This window comes from Mustela nivalis (assembly GCF_964662115.1).
Source record: "Mustela nivalis genome assembly, chromosome: X".
Lineage (NCBI taxonomy): Eukaryota > Metazoa > Chordata > Mammalia > Carnivora > Mustelidae > Mustela > Mustela nivalis.
The window spans coordinates 49,985,194-50,009,328 of NC_139040.1; the positions used below are offsets into that span (position 1 = coordinate 49,985,194).

Consider the following 24,135-nt stretch of genomic DNA (forward strand, 5'->3'; position numbering starts at 1 on the left):
GCAGAGAGAGTCAATTATCATATGGTTTCACTTATTTGTGGAGCATAACGAATAGCATGGAGGACAAGGGGAGATGGAGAGGAGAAGGGAGTTGAGGGAAATTGGAAGGGGCGGTGAACCATGAGAGACTATGGGCTCTGAAAAACAATCTGAGAGTTTTGAAGGGGTCGGGGTTGGGAGGTTGGGGGAACCAGGTGGTGGGTATTATAGAGGGCACATATTGCATGGAATACTGGGTGTGGTGCAAAAACAATAAATATCGTTACACTGAAAAGAAATAAAAAATTTTAAAAAACACTGTGGTGTTGGCATTATGATTATAGAGTAATAGAATAGAATTGAGAGTCTGTGCCTCTATGGCCAACTTACTTTCAACAAAAGTGCCATAACCGTACAATGAGGAAAGAATAATCTTTTCAATAACTGATGCTGGGACAATTAGATATCCACATGAAAAGTATGAAGTTGGACAGCAACCTCACACCACATACACAATTTAACCTAAAATCAATGAACAACTTAAAGGAACTAAAACTGTAAAACTCTTAGAAGAAAACATAAAGGAAGATCTTCTTGACTTTTTATTTGATAATGAGTTCTTAGATATAAAACCAAAAGCATGGGGCTCCTGGGTGGCTCAGTGGGTTAAGTCTCTGCCTTCACCTCAGGTCATGACCTCAGGGTCATGGGATCGAGCCCCACATTGGGCTCTCTGCTCGGCAGGGAGCCTGCTTCCTCCTCTCTCTCTTTCTCTGCCTACTTGTGGTCTCTCTCTGTCAAATAAATAAATAAAATCTTAATTAAAAAAAAAAAACCAAAAGTATGAACAGTGAAGAAAAAAAAGAGATAAATTGGACTTTGTCAAAACTAAAAACATTTTTGTATTCAAGATCATTATGAAGAAAGTGACTTTGATAGATGGTCTATGGAAAGAGGGAAAGTATTTGCAAATCATATACATGGTAAGAATCTATTATCCAGAATAAGTAAAGAACTCTTAGAGTTCTGTTATAGAATATATAAAGAACTCAACCTTAAAAAAAAAAAAAAAAAGGCAAACAGTCCACGAAAAAAAAAAAAAAAAACTGGCAGAGGGCTTTCATAGACACTTCTGTAAAAAAAATATTCAAATAGTCAACAAGCACATAAAAAGATATTTAATGTCCTTCAAAAAAAGGGGGGGGTCTTGGGTGGCTCAGTCATTAAGCATCTGCCTTTGCCTCAGGTCATGATCACAGGGTCCTAGGATCAAGCCCCACATCGGGCTCCTTGCTCAGTGGGAAACCTGCTACTCCCTCTCCCACTCCTCCTGCTTGTGTTCCCTCTCTTGCTATGTCTCTCTCTCTGTCAAATAAATAAATAAAATCTTTAAAAAAAAGATGTTTGATATCAGTAGTCATTAGGGAAATGCAAATCAAAACCTCAGTGGGGTATCAGTTTATACCCACTAAAATGACTAGAATCAAAACAACAAAAAGTAACTTGTGTTGATGAGGATGTGGAGAAACTGGAACCCTCATACATTGCTGGTAAGAATGTAAAATGGTTTAGTCACTGTGAAACAGTTCAGGTTTTTAATCTGGGGATCATGGAAATATTCTGGAACCAGACAGAGGTGGCAGTTGCACAACATTGTGAATGTATTAAATGGCACTGAATTTTTCACCTTAAAACATAGTCAAATTTATGTTATGTGAATTTCAGCTCAACAAAAGTATCCATAAAAATAGTTATTGATAGGGGCACCTGGGTGGCTCAGTGGGTTAAGCCACTGCCTTCGGCTCAGGTCATGATCTCAGGGTCCTGGGATCGAGTCCCGCATCGGGCTCTCTGCTCAGCAGGGAGCCTGCTTCCCTCTCTCTCTCTCTGCCTGCCTCTCCATCTACTTGTGATTTCTCTCTGTCAAATAAATAAATTAAAAAAAATTAAAAAAAAAATAGTTATTGATAGTAATGGATATTATCCATTGAATGAAATAGCAAGTCCTGAGCTCATGGTGATATAAATTTCAAAAAATAAATTAAAAGTTTGGTGAGAAAGGCATTTCTACATGGCTTCAATATGCCTTCTCATAAAATGTTACTATGGTCATTGAAGATGCTTACAGTAAAGGAAACTGGATGATGGATACATAAGACTTATTGTATGTATTTCTTACCTAAAATAAAAAATTATACATTTCCTAAAGGAGAAAGTTTAAATTTAGAGCAGAAATGCCCAGAAGACATTAACTTAATTAGATTATCAAGGTGAACACCATCAATAATGAAACAAATAGAAATCACATGGCATACGATAGGATGCAGTAAGTAGAACACAGCATCACTTCTGTGATGCCAAATGTACCTAACCTGAACTCAATTAAGATAAAACATCAGATGACTCAAATTAAGGGAGAAACTATAAAGTAACTGGTCTGTACTCTTTGAAAGTATCAAGATCAAGAAAGTCAAACTAGGGTCGCCTGGGTGGCTCAGTGGGTTAAGCCACTGCCTTCAGCTCAGGTCATGATCTCAGGGTCCTGGGATCGAGTCCCACGTCAGGCTCTCTGCTCAGCAGGGAGCCTGCTTCCTTCTCTCTCTCTCTCTGCCTGCCTCTCAGTGTACTTGTAATTTCTCTCTGTCAAATAAATAAATAAAATCTTTAAAAAAAAAAGAAAGTCAAATTAAAGCTAAGGAAATGTCCCAGGCTCAAGGAGGGTAACATGTCATGACAACTAAATGCAATACCTTATTCTAAATGAGATTCTCTTGCTCCAGAAGTCATTATGGGACAGCTGGCAAAATTTGAATAGTCTTTTGGGATGCAATGGTAGCAATGAATATCCTCACTTGGGTGGTTGTATTGTGGTAGAAGGATGTCTTCATCTGCAGGAAATGTCTGCTAAACTGGTATTATGAGGTGATGTAACATCAATCGATTCTTAAATTGTTCAGAGAAAAACATTATTTGTACTATAATTGTTTTTAATAACCTCAAACTTACAGAAAAGTCCCAAGGAAGAAGAAACCTAAAGTCAATTTAATAAAGGCAGTGTTCGTGAAATGCCATCCTATACCATCTAACTTATGAGCATCAGATTGCAGTAACTGTTTTGGCTATGACTTGATAAGACCAGTTCTTTCATGTATACTAATGGTCTTTCTTTTTGTAGGATAAGTTACCCATGACATAGCTCATTACTAAAAGTGTGGGAGTAAAGGAAGAAGTCTGGAAATCATCATGCTACCTAAGGAAGGAGCTATGTGGAAGAGGGTGGCACAACCTTCCAACCTTGATTAGGAGCTGGTACTTCCCACAGCTACTCTAATTGCCTTCTCCTCCTTCTAGTAGCTAGATAATTGCTCCCACACTTTGAAGACAGCTCTGTATAATAACATTTAAATAACGTGTTGACTCAACTGGTACCTTGCTATTTTACTGGCAATCTATTCATTTTCAGGGCCCCAAGTCTGTTCAGAGTAGACTAATTCTTTTTTTAGTTGAGAAAGTAGGAGCTTAGCTTTGTAATTACACTGTTAGAATCTTATTAGGATTTGGGGTAAGAAAAGGGAATTTAACTCTGAGAGGTAAGAGGGCCTCATTTCTTTCTTTTTTTTTTTTTTTTTAAAGATTTTATTTATTTATTTGACAGAGATCACAAGTAGGCAGAGAGGCAGGCAGAGAGAGAGAGAGGGAAGCAGGCTCCCCGCTGGGCAGAGAGCCCGATGCGGGGCTCGATCTCAGGACCCTGAGATCATGACCTGAGCCGAAGGCAGAGGCCTTAACCCTCTGAGCCACCCAGGCGCCCCGAGGGCCTCATTTCTTAACATAATGACCAGGGAGCATAAAACAGTCCAGGAACCACAACATAAAAGTAATGTCTATCAAGTGTGCAGTTAAGGGTTACCTAAAAATAGTATATTTCTGGTAACAGCATCCACCCAGACACACTGGGTCAGGTTACTCCCTTATCTTTTATATTACAGTATGACAAAACCACTTTCAGAGAGAAATTGAGGTGTCTTCACAGCACTTGGGAAGTTATTACAGGCTTAGCTCCAGCCATTAGGGCTGCATCTACAAACACTGACTCTTTAAAATAAAACTACTTTTGGGGCACCTGGGTGGCTCAGTTGGTTAAGCAGCTGCCTTCAGCTCAGGTCATGATCCCAGGGCCCTGGGATCGAGTCCCACATTGGGCTCCTTGCTGGGCAGGGAGCCTGTTTCTCCCTCTGCCTCTGCCTGCCATTCTGTCTGCTTGTGCTCGCTCTCTCTCCCTCTCTCTCTCTCTGACAAATAAATAAATAATATTTTTAAAAATGAATAAATAAATAAAATAAAATAAAACTACTTTTTAAACTCTCTGCCTTGGGGGCACCTGGGCGGCTCAGTAGGTTAAAGCCTCTGCCTTTGGCTTAGGTCATGATTCCAGGGTCCTGGGATGGGGTCCCACATTGGATTCCTAGCTCCATGGGGAGTCTGCTTCTCCCTCTGACCTTCTCCCCCCTCATGCTCTCTCTCTCTCTCAAAGAAATAAAATCTTAAAACAAAACAAAACAAAACCTCTCTGTCTTTCTACTGGACAAAGAAACCATGAAGTTGGTGATGATAGACCTTGGTTTCAGTTCCAATCCTTTTTTGAACCTTTATTTCTCGTACTATATTATGAGATTTTGTAAAGAGGTGTCCTCTGAAGAGAGAGAGCATGGCACCTACTAAAATTTTTTCTAGTTAAGATGCTGGTCAAGGGTTGGCAAGGTTACGGGAAGAGAAGCATATAGATTGTTTCTATGAGAGTGGCTCTTTAAGCTTGGATAATTATACCACATTAGCACACTCACTCACTCTCATTTAAGCCCCTCAAATAACTATGACTTGGTCCTTAGAGCACCATCCTTGCACTACAGTAAAGCACTTACATTACCTGTTTAACAGAATGTTTTGCATCTTAACAACTACATCATTACAAATCATTGATTGCTTTTAAAAAAGGAAGAAAGAAAAGAAACACGAAATCAGTAAAAACAATATGATATCATTTGTCCAGCCAACCAGAAATCAGGTTGATGTGAATATGGACAAGTGTCATATTTCCAGGGGTCTTCAAGCTGCAGACCAAAATCCTTTCGGCCAAAGCCTGCCAGCTGCTAGTTTTTGTATTTTAAATTGTATTGAAACATTGCCACACCTGTTCTTTTTCTTACTGTCTGGAGCTCTTTTTTCACTATAGTCCCAAAGCTAATTAGTTGCCCACATGGACTGTCTGGCCCTCAAACACTAAAATATTTACCATCTGGCCCTTTGCAGAAAAAATGTACTGACCTCTGTTCTAGAAACTCTGGCATGTAGCATAGCTCCTCTCAATGTCATTCTGGGTCTCTGGCTCCCTGCCTAACCTAGAGATGTCAGTCATATCCTCCTTGCTCACATAACTTCTTCAGGGAGTCTGACCTGGCCACTGGCTTGAAGGGATAGCTCACATGGCTCTACCTTCAGATCACAGCTAATAGGGCCCAAGTTGGAGATTTGGCATACCTGTCAATGAAGATTGACAAGAGAAACTACTTTACCTGGCATCTATGAAGTTGAAGCCAGAATTATTATTATGGCAAAACAAATTAATGTGCAAATTTATGTGATGAGGAGCTATAAACTTTGCAGTGAAGCTTGAATAGAAAAGAAATTGGTGTCAGACAACGCAGCTCACATGAGAAAGCTTAAGGCCACAAAGAGATGTAGAAACAGACTATTTGCCTCAACACTTCCTATTATCCACCTAGCTAGTATTCTGGCTGATTTCCTTTCATTTGGGGCCTGCAAGATTCTCTGTATTCCTTAACGAAATTCCTTTTACCTAACCTAGCTTGGGTGGATTTATGTTTTTTGTTTGTTTGTTTTTTGTTTTTTATAAATAATTGACCCTAGACAAAAATAGAGGTAGGCATTTCTTATAGGTAGTTATACTATTTACTGGGTGGCTATTGTCTTCCAAATATTGATCTATATGTTCAAAATATCTCTGTGAAAGAAACAAACAAACAAAAACCCCTGTCCTCATAGAGTTCCTATTTTAATGGAAAATGTATTTGGCTAAATTGTCTTGCTTTTCTTATCATTTCCATTTGGAAAAAGAAGATAAAAATAGTATATATCTCACTCAGGTTGTCAAATGACAAAACAAGAACAATTTAGTAATGAGTTTCATATACTTTATTCGAGAGAAAACTTCCATGGATTTGGGGGGGTACAATGCCTCACAAACAGTGAAGCATTCTTCCCAAGAGATTTTAGGCAAGAATAAGTTCGGTAGAACTTTAGAAGAGGTATCTGAGAAATAGGGCAAGATTGACTAAAAGGTCTTATTTTCTAAGGTAAAGTAAGGTAACTGAAGTGGAGCTGGGTATTGTGATTGGTGTTAGGTTTCCTTGAGAGTGAGGAGCTTCCTCTAAGTGCAAGCTGATTTGGGTTTAATTTGTGACATGGGCCGGGCTACTGGGGTGGCTAACATTTTGTAGGTCCTGATATACAAACAAGCGTTATCAGTGTTCATGTGATGATTAAATGTGATGTGTACATGTGTATGAAAGCACATTAGAGTCTCTGGCACTAAGTATATATGTACCTAGTGGTGGTGGTTATTGAAAAGAGAAGTTAAAAAGAAAGGTCAGAAAGTTTTTGAAGGAGGGCAAATATAAACAGATAGTGGTCCAAGGACTGCAGAAGCAGAGAATTATTCGTATCTTTGTCTTTTACAAATCAGAGAGTAATTATCATTCACCACTATTAGTTTTCTGGCAACCATCTGCCTTCCCATCCTTGTAACACATTTGTAAAGGTTTTGCTTTTTCTTACCCTCCCCAGCAGTAAGATAGGGGAGCTAAAGAGGGAGCTAAATTCAATAACCTGACTCACTCTCTATTACTGTATGTGGTTGAATTACAGGCCTCAAATACCCCTTGATGTTTTCTGCCTGCCCAGCAGAAGAAGACTTATTATAGAAAAACTTATATGTGTTTAAGCCACTGTTAATTTGGATTTTCTGTCACTCAGAGGAGTATCTAATCCTAACTGATATAGCATTTAATCAGGTTCTTCTTTATAGAGGGAATTTATTATACAGGAAAAGGATAGAGAATGCCCCTTGGAAAAGTATTATTTGTTGATGATTTTGTTGTCAGCAGCTCAAAGTGGCTCTGTGTTCATGAACTATCTCCTGGGATTTGGAAATCAATGGGCCCTTAGCCTCTGTGTGTTAATAGTTGCACACTGACAACATATTGCCTTTGTGTTTATCTCCTGTTGGTGTATAACAACAGATACCACTATTAATCCTTCTTTACCCTGTATACTAACTGCCTGAATGCTAATTTAAAACAAATCTTCTCATTCTCTCATGATTGCAGTCAAGACAGGATGAGGAAGAGTAGATTCCTCACAACACAATCTATGACTATGCCAAAGACCCCATGATTGCCTATTTCAGTAGCACAATTGCCTATTACAGTAGCCTGTAAGAGAACAGCAGATAAACTCTGCATGCAAATTTATAAACTCCCCTCATCATGTCACCATTCTGGAAATGTTGAAAACCAAATTTAGACTATATATCATGAGTTAATGGGGTTGACAGTTGACTGTGCTTAAATGGTATTAAGGTAATGCATTTAAACATCAAAATTTATAATCCAAAATTGATCACTTTGGCCCATTTACACAAGAAGGATCAATATAATCAGCTTCCCCTCTTTAAATGTTAACAATGCTTTAGCTCAACATACCTGACTGTAGGATGCAGATTAAAATTAGGTACAGAATTAAGTTTCTTCTACACAGTGGAAGAGTCAATTTGAAAATCCTGATAATCAGCCAGAGCTGTCCACAAGGCTTGGCTTTACAACATTTAAGAAGAAAGGAAGCTTGCTTCCCTCAAAACTAATGATTTTTTCATCAGCTAGAGCAAAGGCAGGGACAATAAATAGGGATTGGGATTTTTCAGTAATGACCAACATTTAGTCTAGGAAAGGAACAACTTTGAGCAGTGCATGGAATATCCCTCCTCCTATATCCTGAGAAGAGCCTGTAAAGGACAGCATAAAAGTTCATACACCTCTGTCCACTTATATAACCAAAAGCAAGCCACGCCCTCTTTTATACACACACACACACACACACACACACACACACACACAGTAGTTCAGATTCACTTTTATCTTAAGCATACTGTAAGTCAGTCTCCTCACTTGTGAAATGGAGAATATATTCCCTACCTGAAAGAGTGAGGGCTTAGTTCAGTGCCTGGAAAATATAATTATAGCTATCACTACTATTGGTGATAATATTTGCTGAATTTATGTAACAAGGTAACAAAACTAAATAACTTTAATAGCATTGGAAAGTCATATTGGTTGTTAGTTGCAACAAACCTTGCCAATGAGGTTCTTGTCTTTAGCCATTACACAGTGATTAATCCTCAGTTAATGTTTTAATGCATTGACACTACTTGAAAACCCATTATGAACTGTGTGTGAGTGTAACTGAAAATGTCACTGTGGGATCAATAGTACCTTCCAAACTACACACATCTAGTCTCTCTTCCGATTAGTGAATGTGGCCACTATCCAAATTGCCTGTCATCTAGACTCCCCATATACCATGACATATTGTCTACCTGCAAGAAATTTCCAGGCTTATAGTACCTTAATGATTTTGAAGACATACTCACAACTACAATTGCCCAACAGAAACCATCAGCTGAATAGAAAAAAATAGCAAAATGAGTGAAAATCTATCGAGAGTTAGTCAGCAAAACACTTTCTTTGTTGTCTCTTACTAAATGTGAAATGTTTCAAAAGCCAGCATTTTTTCCTCCTCAGCATTTTAATCTAAGAACATTGTATAAATTATTTGCCAATCTCTAATCCTTCAGAAGTATTTATTATTTCATTACCTACAGACCAGACCCAGGTGCATAAGAAAAATTAAAAGAATAGGATTAGTCTTTCCTCAGACTCTAACCATACAAATTAAGAAGTAGAACCTGACAGATAAGAAAGAGTGGAAGTGGAAGCTTCACTGACTGGTGTGTATATATGAGTTTTTAGACATATTACAAATTATTTAATGAATATAATAAAGCACTGATAGTTGGGTATAATTTAACTTTTAAAAAGATCAAAGTGAAATCAAAGTGATTCTTCTAATTATGTGACTTTCATTTACTTACATTCCATTAAAGCTTTCTTGAGTGGCAGCTAAAGGGGCAAGGTTGCACAGAAAAAAACAAGGTACTGCACATAACTTTAAGCATATTCAAAGGTAGGTAATGAGACATGAATATTCTCTATCTTGTATGTTGCAATTGGGAAAAGAAAGATGGTTAACCCCTGGTTCAGGGTGCAGTCCAAGGCACCTGCTTCCATCAGACGTTATCTTAGTAAGGGCTCCTGATTTCCTTGTGTTTTATCACCCTCCCTCCCATTGCCACCCCCAACTCCCTCAGTCTAAACACTTGACATCTGGAAAAGTCCTTAGGGTTTGTTTATTATCAACCAGAGCATAAAAAAAATACTATCCTTTTTTTATGCTTCTTCCCTGTGTAAAGCCATGTTTTTGGAATACTCAAGGACCCACAATGAGATGTGTAGATAAATTCATATTTGCCCAACAGCTTATATCATGTTGAGGTCAGGAAAATTTGGGGCAAAAAAATACAAAAGTTTATCTTAAGTAAATGATGAAACCCAAGCACTGACATGTAGAGTGACATTGCTTCCTAGGACCCAGTCATATTTTCACTGTGGATTAACGGGAATTCTACCTATAAGAGTCTAAGTTTCTCTCCTTACGAGATGAGTTAGATAATAGTGACTTCCCGTGAAGCCCCAGTGGCCTAATGGATAATAGTGACTTCCCTTTTTATTGATGGATTCTAAGAGCTATTAAATTGCACTTTTTAAAGGGAGTTAAATAAATGTTAAATAGTATTATAAACAAATTTCACTTAAAAATGAATAATGAAATCTGTGCTTCATTTAGCACTTCTGACAATGCAAATGTATCAGAGGAAGCCCGGCATTTTTTCAGCTCTCACAGAAAATTTGCAATTCAGTAATCATTCTTTGGGTTCTTTATCCCTCCTGCTTAATCTGTCATTGACTGTTGACATTGGTGCCTGATTGTTAGTTTTGTGTCTGTTTCTCAGAATCTGTTGGGAACCAAGGGTAAGTAAAAGTGTACACTGATGAAACAGTATGGACATGAGGTTGAGAAGGGAGGGTAGAGTGGAAGATGTAAAGGAATGTATGCTGCAATTTCAGTCTGGAAATGCAATTAGTAGGCCTACCGTTGGAACTTTTAGTTCTAAATAAACTCCAATTTAATATTTTTCCTTTGTTCACTTTTCAGGATATACACTTTAATCTTCCATCTATATATGCCTGTCTAAGGCTCTGGTACTCATGCACTAATCACAAACTTCCCTTTCTGATTTTCTCATTGGGTAGAACATCTAATCAAAAGGGATGCTGTATCCCTCATGCTTGAATGTTATGGCTGAATGGTTGCATAGCAGGATAAGAAAGCACTCTTAAGTGAAGGAATAGATGAGCATCACAAATTCCTTTTCAAAATGTTTTGATCCACACATTTTGGGTTGAATCTGCCTGTATTATCAATGTCACTCCACATCTTAAAAAACATATTACTCAATATTAGTGTATAAAATAATATTTATAAAATGATAGTAAGTTGTACAGAATATGGATATAATAGACTTGTGTTTCTACTACCCGCTCAATTTAAAATATAAAATATTAACTTCAGTCTCCTGTATTGTTCTCTGATCCTATCTCCTTTCATCCCCCTCAGAGGTATGTAATCACTACTTTAAGCAGTATTTTTATCAATCCCTCACATTTTTTCACATATATTTCTATTTCTACATAATACATTGCTTAGTTTTGTGTGATTTTGAAATTAATTTTTAAATTTATTGTATTCCTTTTAATTCCAATAAAGCTAACACACAGTGTTATATTAGCTTCAGTTATAGAATATAGTGATTCAGCAATTCTGTACAATACTTGGTGCTCATCACAAGTATACGCCTTAACACTGAAAGACCCCTGCCCTGGAAAGACCCCTTCCCTGGAAGATAGATAGGATAACTAACCGCTTGTTTGCTTTTCTGTGAACCGCTGGCTTTTAGGCGTAGATTGGGTTATTAATTGCGTGATTAATTGCTCTTTTGCCCTTCTGTAACTGTTTGGCTTATAGAAATAATAGAAGACGCCATGATGGCATTCCTACCTTCCCCCTTCTTGTTCCCCCTCCCTGCCTCTCTCCTCCCGCGCACGGGCCCTCAGAACCAATCAGCTTGTTCCCCCTTCCCGCCTCTCTCTTCCGCGCGAGCGGGTCCCCAAAGCCAATCAGCAAACTCCACGAATGCCTTTTTCAAAAGTTCAAACTGTCCACCAACCAGTTGCGCCCCACCCAAAACTTGTTTGTACCTGTCTATAAAAACCCGGCACCACCCCAGCCCGGTGTGCTCAGCTAGCAGGAGCTGCTGACCACCCGCAGGCGCGCTGACCACCCGCAGGCGCCTGCGTAACAATAAAGAACCTCTTGCTGATTGCATCCAGTGGCAGTGTTGGATTCTTGGGTAAGGGGATCCGCGGGTCTTTCAACACCTACCAGATATTTAACCCATCACCCCATCCTCTTCTCTCTGGCAACCAGCCATCAGTTTATTCTCTATACTGTTTCTTGGTTTGCCTCGCTCTCTTCTTTCCTCTTTGCTCATTTGTTTTGTTTCTAACACTTCACATATGAGTGAAACCATATGATATTTATCTTTCTCTGACTGGCTTATTTCTCTTACCATTATACTCTCTGGATCCATCCATGTTGTTGCAAATGGTAATATTTCATCCTTATTTATGGCTGAATGATATTCCGTGTGTGTGTGTGTATGTGTGTGTGTGTGTGTGTGTGTGTGTGTGTGTGTATAACACTGCTATAAACATAGGGATGTAGGCATGTCTTTTAACTAGTGTTTTTGTATTTTTTGGGTAAATACTCAGTAGTGTGATTACCAGATCAAAGGGTACTCTGTTTTTCGCTTTTTGAGAAACATTCATACTGTTTTCCACAATAGCTGCACCAGCTTGCATTTGCACCAAGGTGCGAAGTTTCCTTTTTCTCCACATCCTTGCCAACACTTGTTTCTTTCATTTCTGATTTTGCCACTCCAAAAAGGTGTGAAGTGATATTTCATTGTAGATTTTATTTTAATTTCCCTGATGATGAGTGATGGTGAGCATCTTTACACATATTTGTTGGCCATCTGGATGTCTTCTTTGGAGAAAAGTCTGTTCATGTCTTCTGCCCATTTGTATTTTTTTGTCTTTTTTTTTTATGTTATGTTAGTCACCATACAATACATCATTAGCTTTTGATGTAGTGTTCCAAGATTCATTGTACCACTTTAATTGGATTACTTGTTTTTGGAGTATTGAGTTGTATGAGTTATTTATGTATTTTAGATACTGATCCTTTATTGAACATGTCATTTGCAGATATCTTCTCCCATTCTGTAGGTTGCCTTTCAGTTTTATTGATCATTTCCTTCACTGTGCAGAAGCCTTAAATTTGATGTAGTCCCAATCATTTATTATTTTTCCTTTTGTTTATCTTGCCTCAGGAGACATATCTAGACAAACGTTGCTATGGCCAATGTCAGAGACATTACTGCCTGTGCTTTCTTCTAAGATTTTGTGGCTTCAAGTCTGGCACTTAGGTCCTTAATACATTTTTTTTTAAGATTTATTTATTTATTTATTTGACAGGCAGAGGTTATAAGTAGGCAGAGAGGCCGGCAGAGAGAGAGGGGAGGAAGCAGGTTCCCTGCTGAGCAGAGAGCCCGATGCGGGGCTCGAACCCAGGACCCTGGAATCATGACCTGAGCTGAAGGCAGAGGCTTTAACCCACTGAGCCACCCAGGTGCCCAGTCCTTAATACATTTTGAAGTTATTTTTGTGTATGGTGTGAGAAAGTGGTCCATTTTCATTTTCTGCATGTAGCTGATCAGTTTTTCCAGTACATCTGTTGAAGACACTCACTTTTTCCCATTAAATATTCCTTCCTGCTTTGTTAAGATTAATTGATCATATATTTGTGGGTTTATTTCTGGGTTTTCTATTCTGTTCATTGACCAATGTGTTTATTTTTGTGCCAGTACCATAGTGTTTTGATCACCACAGTTTTACATTACAACTTCAAGTCTGATAATTGTTATTACCAGAAAAAAAAGCCTCTAGCTTTCTTTTTCTTTTTCAGAATTGCTTTGGCTATTTGGGATCTTTGTGGTTCCATATAAATTTTAGGATTTTTTTAGTTCTGTGAAAAATGATATTGGTATTTTGCTAGGGATTGCCTTAAATATGTACATTTATTTGGGTAATATAGACAATTTAACAATATTTCTCTTATAATCCATGAGCATGGAATGTCTTTCCATTTCTTTGTGTTATCTTTCATTTCTTCCTCAGTGTTTTACAGTTTTCAGAATACAGATCTTTCACTTCTTTGCTTAGGTTTATTCCAAGCTATCTCACTAGTTTTTAAATGGGATTGATTCTTCAATTTCTTTTTCTGCTCTTTCGTTATTGATGTATAGAAATGCAACTGATTTCTGTACATTGATTTTATATTCTGGGACTTTACTGAATTTGTGAATCAGATTCTTGAATTTGTTTCCCTTGCCTCAGGAGACGTATCTAGACAAATGTTGCTATGGCCAATGTCTTGATGGAATCTTTTGGATTCTCTATATAGAATATCATGTCATCTGCAAATAGGGAAACTTTGACTTCTTCCTTGCTGAATTGGGTGCCTATTATTTCTTTTTGTTGTCTGATTTCTGTGGCTAGGATATCCAGACTATGTTTAATAACGGTGATAAGAGTGGACATCCCTATCTTGTTCCTGACCATAGAGAAAAAGCCTTTAGTTTTTCCCCATTAAGGATGATATTAGCTGTGGGTTTTTCATATATGGCCTTTATTATGTTGAAGTCTGTTCTCCCTCAACCTGCTTTGCTGAGGGTTTTTATTATGAATGGATACGGTACTTTGTCAAATGCTTTTTTCTGCATCTGTTGAAATGATAATATAGTTCTTTTGCTTTCTTTTGTTAATGGAGTGTATCATGTTGATTGATTTCCCAATATTAAACGACTCTTGCAACCCAGGAATAAATCCCAGTTGATCGTGGTGAATGCTTCTTTTAGTGTATTGTTGGCTTCAGTTTCCTAATATTTTATTGAGAATTTTTGCATCTGTGTTCATCGGGGATATTGGCCTGTAGTTCTTTTTTAGTGTCTTTATCTGATTTTGGTATCAGGTAATGCTTGCCTCATAGAATGAGTTTGGGAGTTTTCCTTCCTTTTTTATTTTTTGATAGTTTAAGAAGAATAGTTACTCTTCTTTAAATGTTTGGTAGAATTCACTTGCAAAACCACCTGGTCCTAGATTTTTGTTTGTTGGGGGTATTTTGACTATTGATTCAATCTCCTTGCTGGTAATCAATCTGTTCAAATTTCTATTTTTCCTGTCTTGCTTTTGGTATGTTATATATTTCTAGGAAATTACCCATTTCTTCTAGGTTATCTAACTTATTGGGGTTTTTTTTTCCATAATGTCCTCTTAAAATTTTTTGTATTTCTGTGATGTTGGTTGTTATTTCTCCTCCTTCATTTGTTATTTTGAGTTATTTCTCTAGTTTTTTGGGGGGGATGTATTTGTTTTTTGTTTTGTTTTGTTTCGTTTTGTTTTTTTATGAGTCTGGCTAAAGGTTTAACAATTTTGTTGATCTTTTCAAAGAACTGACTTGTGGTTTCATTGATCTGTTCAGTTTTTTTTTTAATTTCTATATCACTTATTTCTGCTTTAATCTTTATGATTTCCTTCCATATGCTGGTTTTGGTTTTCTCAGTCTTTTTCTAGCTCTTTTAGGTATAAGGTTAGGTTGTTTTTTGAGATTTTCTTATTTCTTGAGGTAGGCCTGTATTGATATACAGAATAACTTAGAATAACTTTTGCTGTATCTGAAAGATTTTGGACCATTGCATTTTCATTTTTGTTTATATTTTTTCATTTCTTCTTTGATTTCTTGGTTGAGCCATTCATTGTTTTTGTAACATGTTATTTAACCTCCATGTATTTCTGGTCTTTCCAGATTTTTTTCTTGTGGTTGATTTCAAATTTCATACCTGTGGTAAGAAAAGATACAGGGTATAGATTCATTCCTTTTGAATTTGAGACTTGTTTTGTAGGCTAATATGTGTCCTATTCTGGAGACTATTCTGTGCATACTTGAAAAGAATATGTATTCTGCTGTATTAGGATGGAATGTTCTGAATATATCTTTGAAATCCATTTGTCCCAGTGTGTCATTCAAAACCATTGTTTTGGGGCACCTGGGTGGCTCAGTGGGTTAAGCCACTGCCTTCAACTCAGGTTATGATCCCAGGGTCCTGGGGTCAAGCCCCGCATTGGGCTTTCTGCTCAGCAGGGAGCCTGCTTCCTCCTCTCTCTCTCTCTCTGCCTACTTGTGATCTCTATCTGTCAAATAAATAAATAAAATCTTTAAAAAAAAACATTGTTTCTTTGTTGACTTTTTGTTTAGATGATTTGTCCACTGATGTAACTGGAATGTTAAAGTACCCTGGTATTACTGTATCATTATCAGTTAATTCCTTTATGCTCATTATTAACTGTTTAATGTATTTGGGTGCTTCCATGTTGAATGCATAAATATTTACAATTGTTATATCTTCTTGTTGGATCATCTTCTTTATTATTATACAGTGTCTTTTTTTGCCTCTTTTTACAAACTTTGTTTTAGAGTTTACTTTGTCCAATATAAGTATTGCTACTCCAGCTCTCTTCTGACAGCCACTTGCATGATAAATGTTCCTCTATGCTCTTGCTTCCAATCTGTAGGTGTCTTGAGGTCTGAAATGAGTCTCTTATAGACAGCGTAGAGATGGGTCTTGTTCTTGTTTTTTTTTTTTTTTTTAAGATTTTATTTATTCATTTTTAGAGAGAGAGAAAGCATGAGTAGCGGGAGGGGCAGAGGGAGAGGAAGACAGAGAATCCCAAGCGGACTCAGTGCTGAGCATGGAACCCAACATGGGGCTTGATTCCATGACCCTGAGATCATGACCTGAACTAAAATCAAGAGTCAGATGTTCAATTGACTAAGCCACCCAGGGACCCCAAGATGGGTCTTCTTTTTTTATTCACTGTGCTACCCTGTGTCTTTTGATTGGAGTATTTAGTCCTTTTACATTCAAAGTAATTACTGATAGGGCACCTGGGTGGTTCAGTGGGTTAAGCCTCTGCCTTCAGCTCAGGTCATGATCTCAGTGTCCTGGGATGGAGTACTGCACTGGGCTCTCTGCTTGGCAGGGAGCCTGCTTCTCCTCCTTTCTCTCTCTGCCTGCCTCTCTGCCTACTTGTGATCTCTCTCTGTCAGATAAATAAATAAAATCTTTAAAAAAAATAATTACTGATAGACATATACTTATTGCCATTTTGTTATTTGGTTCATGATTGTTTTGTAGTTTGTTCTTTGTTTTGGTTTTTTGTTGGTTGTTTTGTTTTTTATCCTTTCTTCTCTTGCTCTCTTTCACAGTTTGTTGTTTTTCTTTACTGATATACTTGAGCTTCTTTCTTTTTGTTTTTTTGCATATCTATTACTGGTTTTTAATTTGTGGTTACCATTAAGTTTGTATATAACAGATTTTTAAAAAGATTTTATTTATTTATTTGACAGACGGAGATCACAAGTAGGCAAAGAGGCAGGCAGAGGGAGAGGAAAGGAAGCAGGCTCCCCACTGAGCAGAGAGCCCGATATGGGGCTTGAACCCAGGACCCTGGGATCATGACCTGAGCTGAAGCAGAGGCTTTAACCCACTGAACCACCCAGGCACCCCTATATAACAGCTTTTGCTAATAGCAGTCTATATTAAGTTGATGGTCATTTACATTTGAACCCATTCTTTACTCCTCTCCCTCCACTCCCATGGTTAAGGTAGGGGGTTACATCTTTTTGTTTTATGAATCCCTTGACTGACTTTTTACATAAATACTTATTTCTACTGCTTTTGTGTTTCCTTCTTTTCAAATTCTTATCATCTTTCTACTCAAAGAGTCCCTTTTCATTCAAAGAGTGGTCATGACTTCTTTAGTTTTTGTTTGTCTGAGAAACTCTTTATCTCTCCTCATGTTCTGAATGACAGCTTGCTGAATAGAATATTCTTGGCTGTAGATTTTTCCCTTTGAGCACTTTGAATATATCATGCCCCTTCTTCCCTTCCTTTTCATTTTTCAGATGAAAAATCCACAGCTACTCTTATGGGGTTCCCTTGTATGTAATTGTTTTCTTTTTTCTTGTTGATTTATAATTTTTTTTCTTTTTTACTAACTTTTGCCATTTTGATTACAGTATGTCTTAGTGTGGACCTCCTTTGGTTGATTTTGTTGTGGGATCTCTGTATCTTCTGGATTTGTATGTCTGTTTCTTTCTCCAGATTAGGAAAGTATTCAGCTATTATTTCTTCAAATAAATGTTCTGCCCCTTTTCTCTCTCTTCTCCTTCTGGGATCCCAATAATGTAAATGTTATTATACTTGATGTAGTCACCAAGTTTCCTAAGTCAAATCTCTTTTTGCATATTTCTTTTTTCTCTATTTTTGCAGTTTGATTACTTTCCATTACAACATTTTCCAGGCCATTAAGTCATTCCTCTGTTTCTTCCAGCCCACTATTTATTCCATCAAGTGTATTCTTAACTTCATTTATTGTGTTCATCTCTGATTGGCTCTTTTTTTTTTTTTTTAATCTGTGTGTTAAGGGTCTCACTAATGTCCTCCACTCTTAATTCTGCTGAATATCTTTATGATCATTATTTTAAATTATCTATCAGGTATGTTACTTATATCTGTTTTGCTTAGGTTTCTTGCTGTGGTTTTGTCCTATTCTTTCACTTGTGACATATTCTTCAGTCTCCTCATTTTGTCTACCTCTCTGTGTCTGTTTCTCTGTTAGGAAAGTCAGTCAGCCACGTCTCTTGCCTTTGCAAGTAGTGGATAGGATGGGCGCTTTCAACTAGGTCATACTAGACCTCTAGCACAGGGAATGTGCAGCTGCCATGGAGACCAGAGCCAGCCAGGACACTTCAGAAAGATCTCACAGCTGGGGGCACAGTGCCACAACTGTGGGCATCAGTACTCCTTCACCAGGGATGAACAGATGCTGTGTAGACTGGGTGGCCAAGGCTGCTCCACACAGAAGACATTGCCTGGGGTGCTGTATTAACCAAGTATGCACATCCTCCACGGAAGGTCAAGAGATGCAGTTTTGACAAAGTTTTCATGGGTCTCCTTAAAAAAAGGATTTAAATAACAGGGACTGGGGCAGCACTGGCTGGCAGAGTTAGGGGTGCAATGTAAGCAAGTTAGGTGGTGAGTGCAGTGTTCTGCTAGTTCCTGCAGGTGGCTGTATGTTTATATTAAGAGACAAGGTAGAGAAATGGTGCTGGCACCTCCCTCAGTGAACTCTGAGCTTAATAACTAATGTTTCCTTTCATAAGCCTCAGGTACTTTTCATACTGCTGTTTCCAAGCTGTATCTCTGCAAGCTGTTTGAAGTATTGCCCTTTTAAGGACAGTGGTTTATCTTCTTATTGCCCACCCACCTCCCCTTAGAGCTAAGTCAGCTGATTTTTAAAGTTCCAGGCTTTAAGCTGGTTGTAAACACTCAAGATATTCAGCTCTTCTGATTTTCCAGAATTTAGGTTCTAGGCTTTAAGCTGATTGTAAGCACTCAGGAAATTGAGCTCCTCTGATTTTCAAAATCAAATGCTATATGGATTTCTTTTCCCTTTTTAGGCTCCCCAGGGTGCTAGTCTGTTTCTAACCTCTCTCTGCACCTGTGGATTCCTCCTTCCCGTGGTCAGGTCCATGGGGATTGTGTTAGCCTTTGGGCCCTTTTATGGGTTGTTTTCTCTGAGGCAAGAGTTATCTAGTTGTATCCATGGGAAGAGGAAGTTTAAGGTTCTCCTATTCCATCATCTTCCCCAGAAGTTCCCTTGACTTTAATTTTGTATTTTTTCATCACTTGCTTTATTCATGCAGTATTCTGAAAATCATTTGTGTGGTTATTTGAAGATTTGCTTCACTAATTTTCAAATATATAGCACAACTTAATGATTTATTTTACCGTTGATGGGCCTTTGGTTTGTTCCATATTGGGGCTGCTAGAGATAACAATACTATCAACATTACTGTTTGTGTCTGCAGCTTTTACCCACTTCATTAAAATGTCATTTCTGTTTCTCTGATTGATTCATAAGATACATGCACATGTGTGGGGGGATGTGTGTATGTGTGAAATCTAGATCCTAATCCTCTGTTCCTCATGTTTTCCAATATCTTCTCCCAGATTATAGTTTGTAATTTTACTTTCTTTAGGATTATTTTTTATAAATAAAAGTCCTTATTTGTTTTTTTTATTATTTCTTTTCAGTGTTCCAGAATTCATTGTTTATGCACCACACCCAGGGCTCCATGCAATACATGCCCTCCTTGATACCCACCACCAGGCTCACCCAACCTCCCTACTCCCCGCCACTCCAAAACCCTCAGATTGTTTTTCAGAGTCCATAGTCTCTCATGGTTCTTCTCCCCTTCTAATTTCCCCCAACTCCATTCTCCTCTCCATCTCCCCAATGTCCTCTGTGTTATTCCTTATGTTCCACAAATAAGTGAAACTGTATGATAATTGACTTTTTCTGATTGACTTATTTCACTCAGCATAATCTCTTTCAATCCTGTTGATGTTGATACAAAAGTTGGGTATTCATCATTTCTAATGGAGGCATAATACTCCATTGTATATATGGACCACATCTTCCTTATCCATTCGTCTGTTGAAGAGCATCTTGGGTCTTTCCACAGTTTGGTGACTGTAGTCATTGCTGCTATGAACATTGGGGTACAGATGGCCCTTCTTTTCACGACATCTGTATCTTTGGGATACGTAGTTGTGCAATTGCAGGGTAGGTGATAGGGTAGCTCTATTGTTAATTTCTTAAGGAATCTCCACACTGTTCTCCAAAGTGGCTGCACCAACTTGCATGTCCACCAACAGTATAAGAGGTTTCCCCTTTCTCCACATCCTCTCCAACAGATGTTGTTTACTCTCTTGTTAATTTTGGTCATTCTAACTGGTATAAGGTGGTATCTCAATATGGTTTTTGATTTGAATCTCCCTGATGGCTAGTGATGATGATCATTTATTCATGTATCTGTTAGCCATTCGTGTGTCTTCCTTGGAGAAGTGTCTGTTCATGTTTTCTGCCCATTTTTTGATGTGATTATCTGTTTTGTGTGTGTTGAGTTTGAGTTCTTTATAGATCTTGGGTATCAGCCCTTTGTCTGTATTGTCATTTGCGAATATCTTCTCCCATTCTTTGGGTTGCCTCTTTGTTTTGTTGACTATTTCCTTTGCTGTGCAGAAGCTTTTGATCTTGATGAAGTCCCAAAAGTTCATTTTTGCTTGTGTTTCCTTTGCCTTTGGAGACATATCTTGAAAGACGTTGATGTGCCCGATGTCACAGAGGTTACTGCCTATGTTCTCCTCTAGGATTCTGATAGATTCTTCCCTCAAGCTGAGGTCTTTTATCCATTTCGAGTTTATCTTTGTGTATGGTATAAGAGAATGGTCGAGTTTCATTCTTCTATACATAGCTGTCCAATTTTCCCAGCCCCATTTATTGAAGAGACTGTTTTTCTATATATAGTATAGTATTGTGTATATATATATATATATATATATATATATATATATTGTATATACTGTATATATTTTCCTGCTCTGTCAAAGATTATTTGACCCTAGAGTTGAGGGTCCATATCTGGGCTCTCTATTCTGTTCCACTGGTCTGTGTCTGTTTTTATGCCAGTACCATGGTGTCTTAGTGATCATAGCTTTGTACTAAAGCTTGAAATCAGGCAACGTGATGGCCCCACTTTTGTTTTTCTTTTTCCACATTTCCTTAGCAATTCAGGGTCTCTTCTGATTCCATAGAAATTTTAGGATTGTTTGCTCCAGCTCTTTGAAAAACGCCAGTGGAATTTTGATCAGAATGGCATTGAAAGTACAGATTTCCCTAGGCATTATAGACATTTTAATGATGTTTATTCTCCCAATCCATGAGCATGGAATAGTCTTCCATCTTTTTGTGTCTTCTTCAATTTCTTTCATGAGTGTTCTGTAGTTCCTCAAGTTCGGATCCTTTACCCCTGATTAGGTTTATTCCCAGGTATCTTATGGTTCTTGGTGTTATACTAAATGGAATCAATTCTCTAATTTCCCTTTCTGTATTTTCATTGTTAGTGTATAAGAAAGCCACTGATTTCTGTACATTGATTTTGTATCCTGCCACATTACTGAATTGCTGAATGAGTTCTAGTAGCTTGGGGGTGGAATCCTTTGGGTTTTCCATATAAAGTATCATGTCATCTGCGAATAGAGAGAGTTTGACTTCTTCATTGTCAATTTGGATACATTTTATTTCTCTTTGTTGTCTGATTTCTGTTGCTAGGACTTCTAATACTATGTTGAACAAGAGTGGTGAGAGTGGGCATCCTTGTTGTGTTCCTGATCTCAAAGGGAAGGCTGCAAGCTTTTTCCCATTGAGGATGATATTTGCTGTGGGCTTTTCATAGATAGATTTGATGAAGTTCAGGAATGTTCCCTCTATCCTTATACTTTGAAGAGTTTTAATCAGGAATGGATGCTGGATTTTGTCAAATGCTTTTTCTGCATCAATTGAGAGGACCATGTGGTTTTCTCTCTTCTCTTATTGATTTGTTCTATCACATTGATTGATTTGTGAATGTTGAATCACACTTGCAACCCAGGGATGAATCTCACCTGGTCATGGTGGATAATCTTTTTAATGTACCATTGGATCTTATTAGCTAGGATCTTGTTGATAATCTTAGCATCCATATTCATCAGGGATATTCGTCTGAAATTCTTCCTTTTGGGGGGTCTTTGCCTGCTTTGGGGATCAGGGTAATGCTGGTTTCATAGAGAGAGTCTGGAAGTTTTCCTTCTGTTTCTATTTTTGAAATAGCTTCAGGAGAACAGGTATTATTTCTTGTTTGAAAGTTTGGTAGAATTCCCCCAAGAAATCTGTCAGTTCCTGGGCTCTTGTTTTTGGGCAAGTTTTTGATCACTGCTTCAATACTAGATTCATTACAACACTGCTTCATTACTAAATATTGGTCTATTCAGGTTGTCAATTTCTTCCTGATTCAGTTTTGGAAGTTTATAGTTTTCCAGGAATGCATCCATTTCATACAGGTTGCTTAACTTATTGGCATATAACTGTTGATATTAATTTCTGATGATTGTTTCTATTTCCTTGGTGTTAGTTATGATCTCTCCCTTTTCATTCATAATTTTATTAATTGGGGACTTCTCTCTTTTCTTTGGGATTTGTTTGGCCAATGGTTTATTGATCTTACTGATTCTTTCAAAAAACCAGCTTCTAGTTTCATTGATGCATTCTACTGTATCTCTAGTTTCTGTCTCATTGATCTCTGCTCTAAACTTGATTATTTCCCTACTTGTGTGTGGGGTTGGCTTAATTTGTTGTTGATTCTCCAGTTCTTTAAGGTGTAAAGACAGCTTGTGTATTCTGGATTTTTCAATTTTTTTGAGGAAGGCTTGAATGGCTATGCATTTCTTCCTTAGGACTGCCTTTGCTGTATTCCATGGGTTTTCTCAGAAGTGTCTTCATTCTCGTTGGTTTCTATGAATTGTTTAAGTTCTTCTTTGATTTCCTGGTTGATCCAAGCATTCTTAAGCAAGGTGATCTTTAGCTTCCAGGTGTTTGAATTCCTTCTGAAATTTTTCCTGTGGTTGAGTTCCAGTTTCAAAGCATCGTGATTGATAATATGCAGGGAATCTCAATCTTTTGGTATTGGCTGAGCCTTGATTTGTGACCCAGAATGTAGTCTATTCTGGAGAAGGTTCTATGTGCTCTTGAGAAGAATGAGTAATTTATTGTTTTAGAGTGGAATGTTCTGTATATATCTATGAGGTCCATCTGGTCCAATGTGTCATTCAATGCTCTTGTTTCTTTATTGATTTTCTGCTTGGATGATATGTCTATTACTGAGAGTGGCATGTTCCTTATTTGGTTTTAATAGACTTGAACTTCAATAGTCTATTTATCTGTGGTCTTGCTTTCCATATTTCCTTTAAACATTCTTTTCCTACACTGGAAGAATAAAAATATTCTCTTATAAGGAACTTTGAAAACAGTGAGGGATTTTTGCCTTTTATAATTAAGACTTTTGTCCTCCTAAAAAGAATTTTGTGTATACCAGGTAAGAAAGGAATCTATTTTTGTTATCTATTACTGTGTAACAAGCCATGCCCAAACTTAATAAATTAGAATAATTTGTTATTATCTTCCATGGTTCTGAGGAATCAACAGGCTCATCTCGGTTGTTCTTACTTGAGATCCCTCATATAGTTACTGTCAAATAGCAGTTGAGTCTGGAGCCAACTTAAGTCTTCTTCACACATATATCTGAATCCTGGGCTGGTCCTATGTCCTTTCTCTACAAGACCTCTTCCAGTAGCTGGGTGGCTTCTTCCAGAATGACAATCTCAGAGTAGTCAAACGTCTTACATGTTGACTGGCTTCCCCCATGGCAAGTGTTCCAAGAGATAGGAATTGGAGTCTACCAGTTTTTACAACCCAGGAACTGGCACATATTTTATTGTTCTGGCATGTTCTATTGCTTAGTAAAGCAACATAGTCCACCCAACTTCAATGGATGGAAAAATCGATGCTAACTCTCCATGAGGGGATTTCCAAAGTATTTAAGACCATAGGATCCAAATGTATTATTACCCCCAGTAATCGATTCATCCACTAATACCTACTTCTTAATTTTTAATTTTTTTTAAAAAAAAGCATGGCAACTTTCCCTATATCTCTCAATAAGGATCCTAATAAGTCCTTCACCTCACAAAAGAAAATAGTCTAGTTTTATGAATAGTATTTG

The 24,135-nt window shown here is 37.7% G+C and overlaps 1 long non-coding RNA gene across 1 annotated transcript in view; it reads left to right on the forward strand.

Annotated features, from left to right (window-relative positions):
- The window catches only part of LOC309855567, a 1,258,688-nt gene that overhangs the window by 224,461 nt on the left and 1,010,092 nt on the right, over positions 1 to 24,135 (forward strand). The window contains exon 2 of the long non-coding RNA XR_014306867.1: positions 11,135 to 11,199. This is a non-coding gene — a long non-coding RNA (uncharacterized lncRNA). The remainder of the gene's footprint in view (positions 1 to 11,134; positions 11,200 to 24,135) is intronic.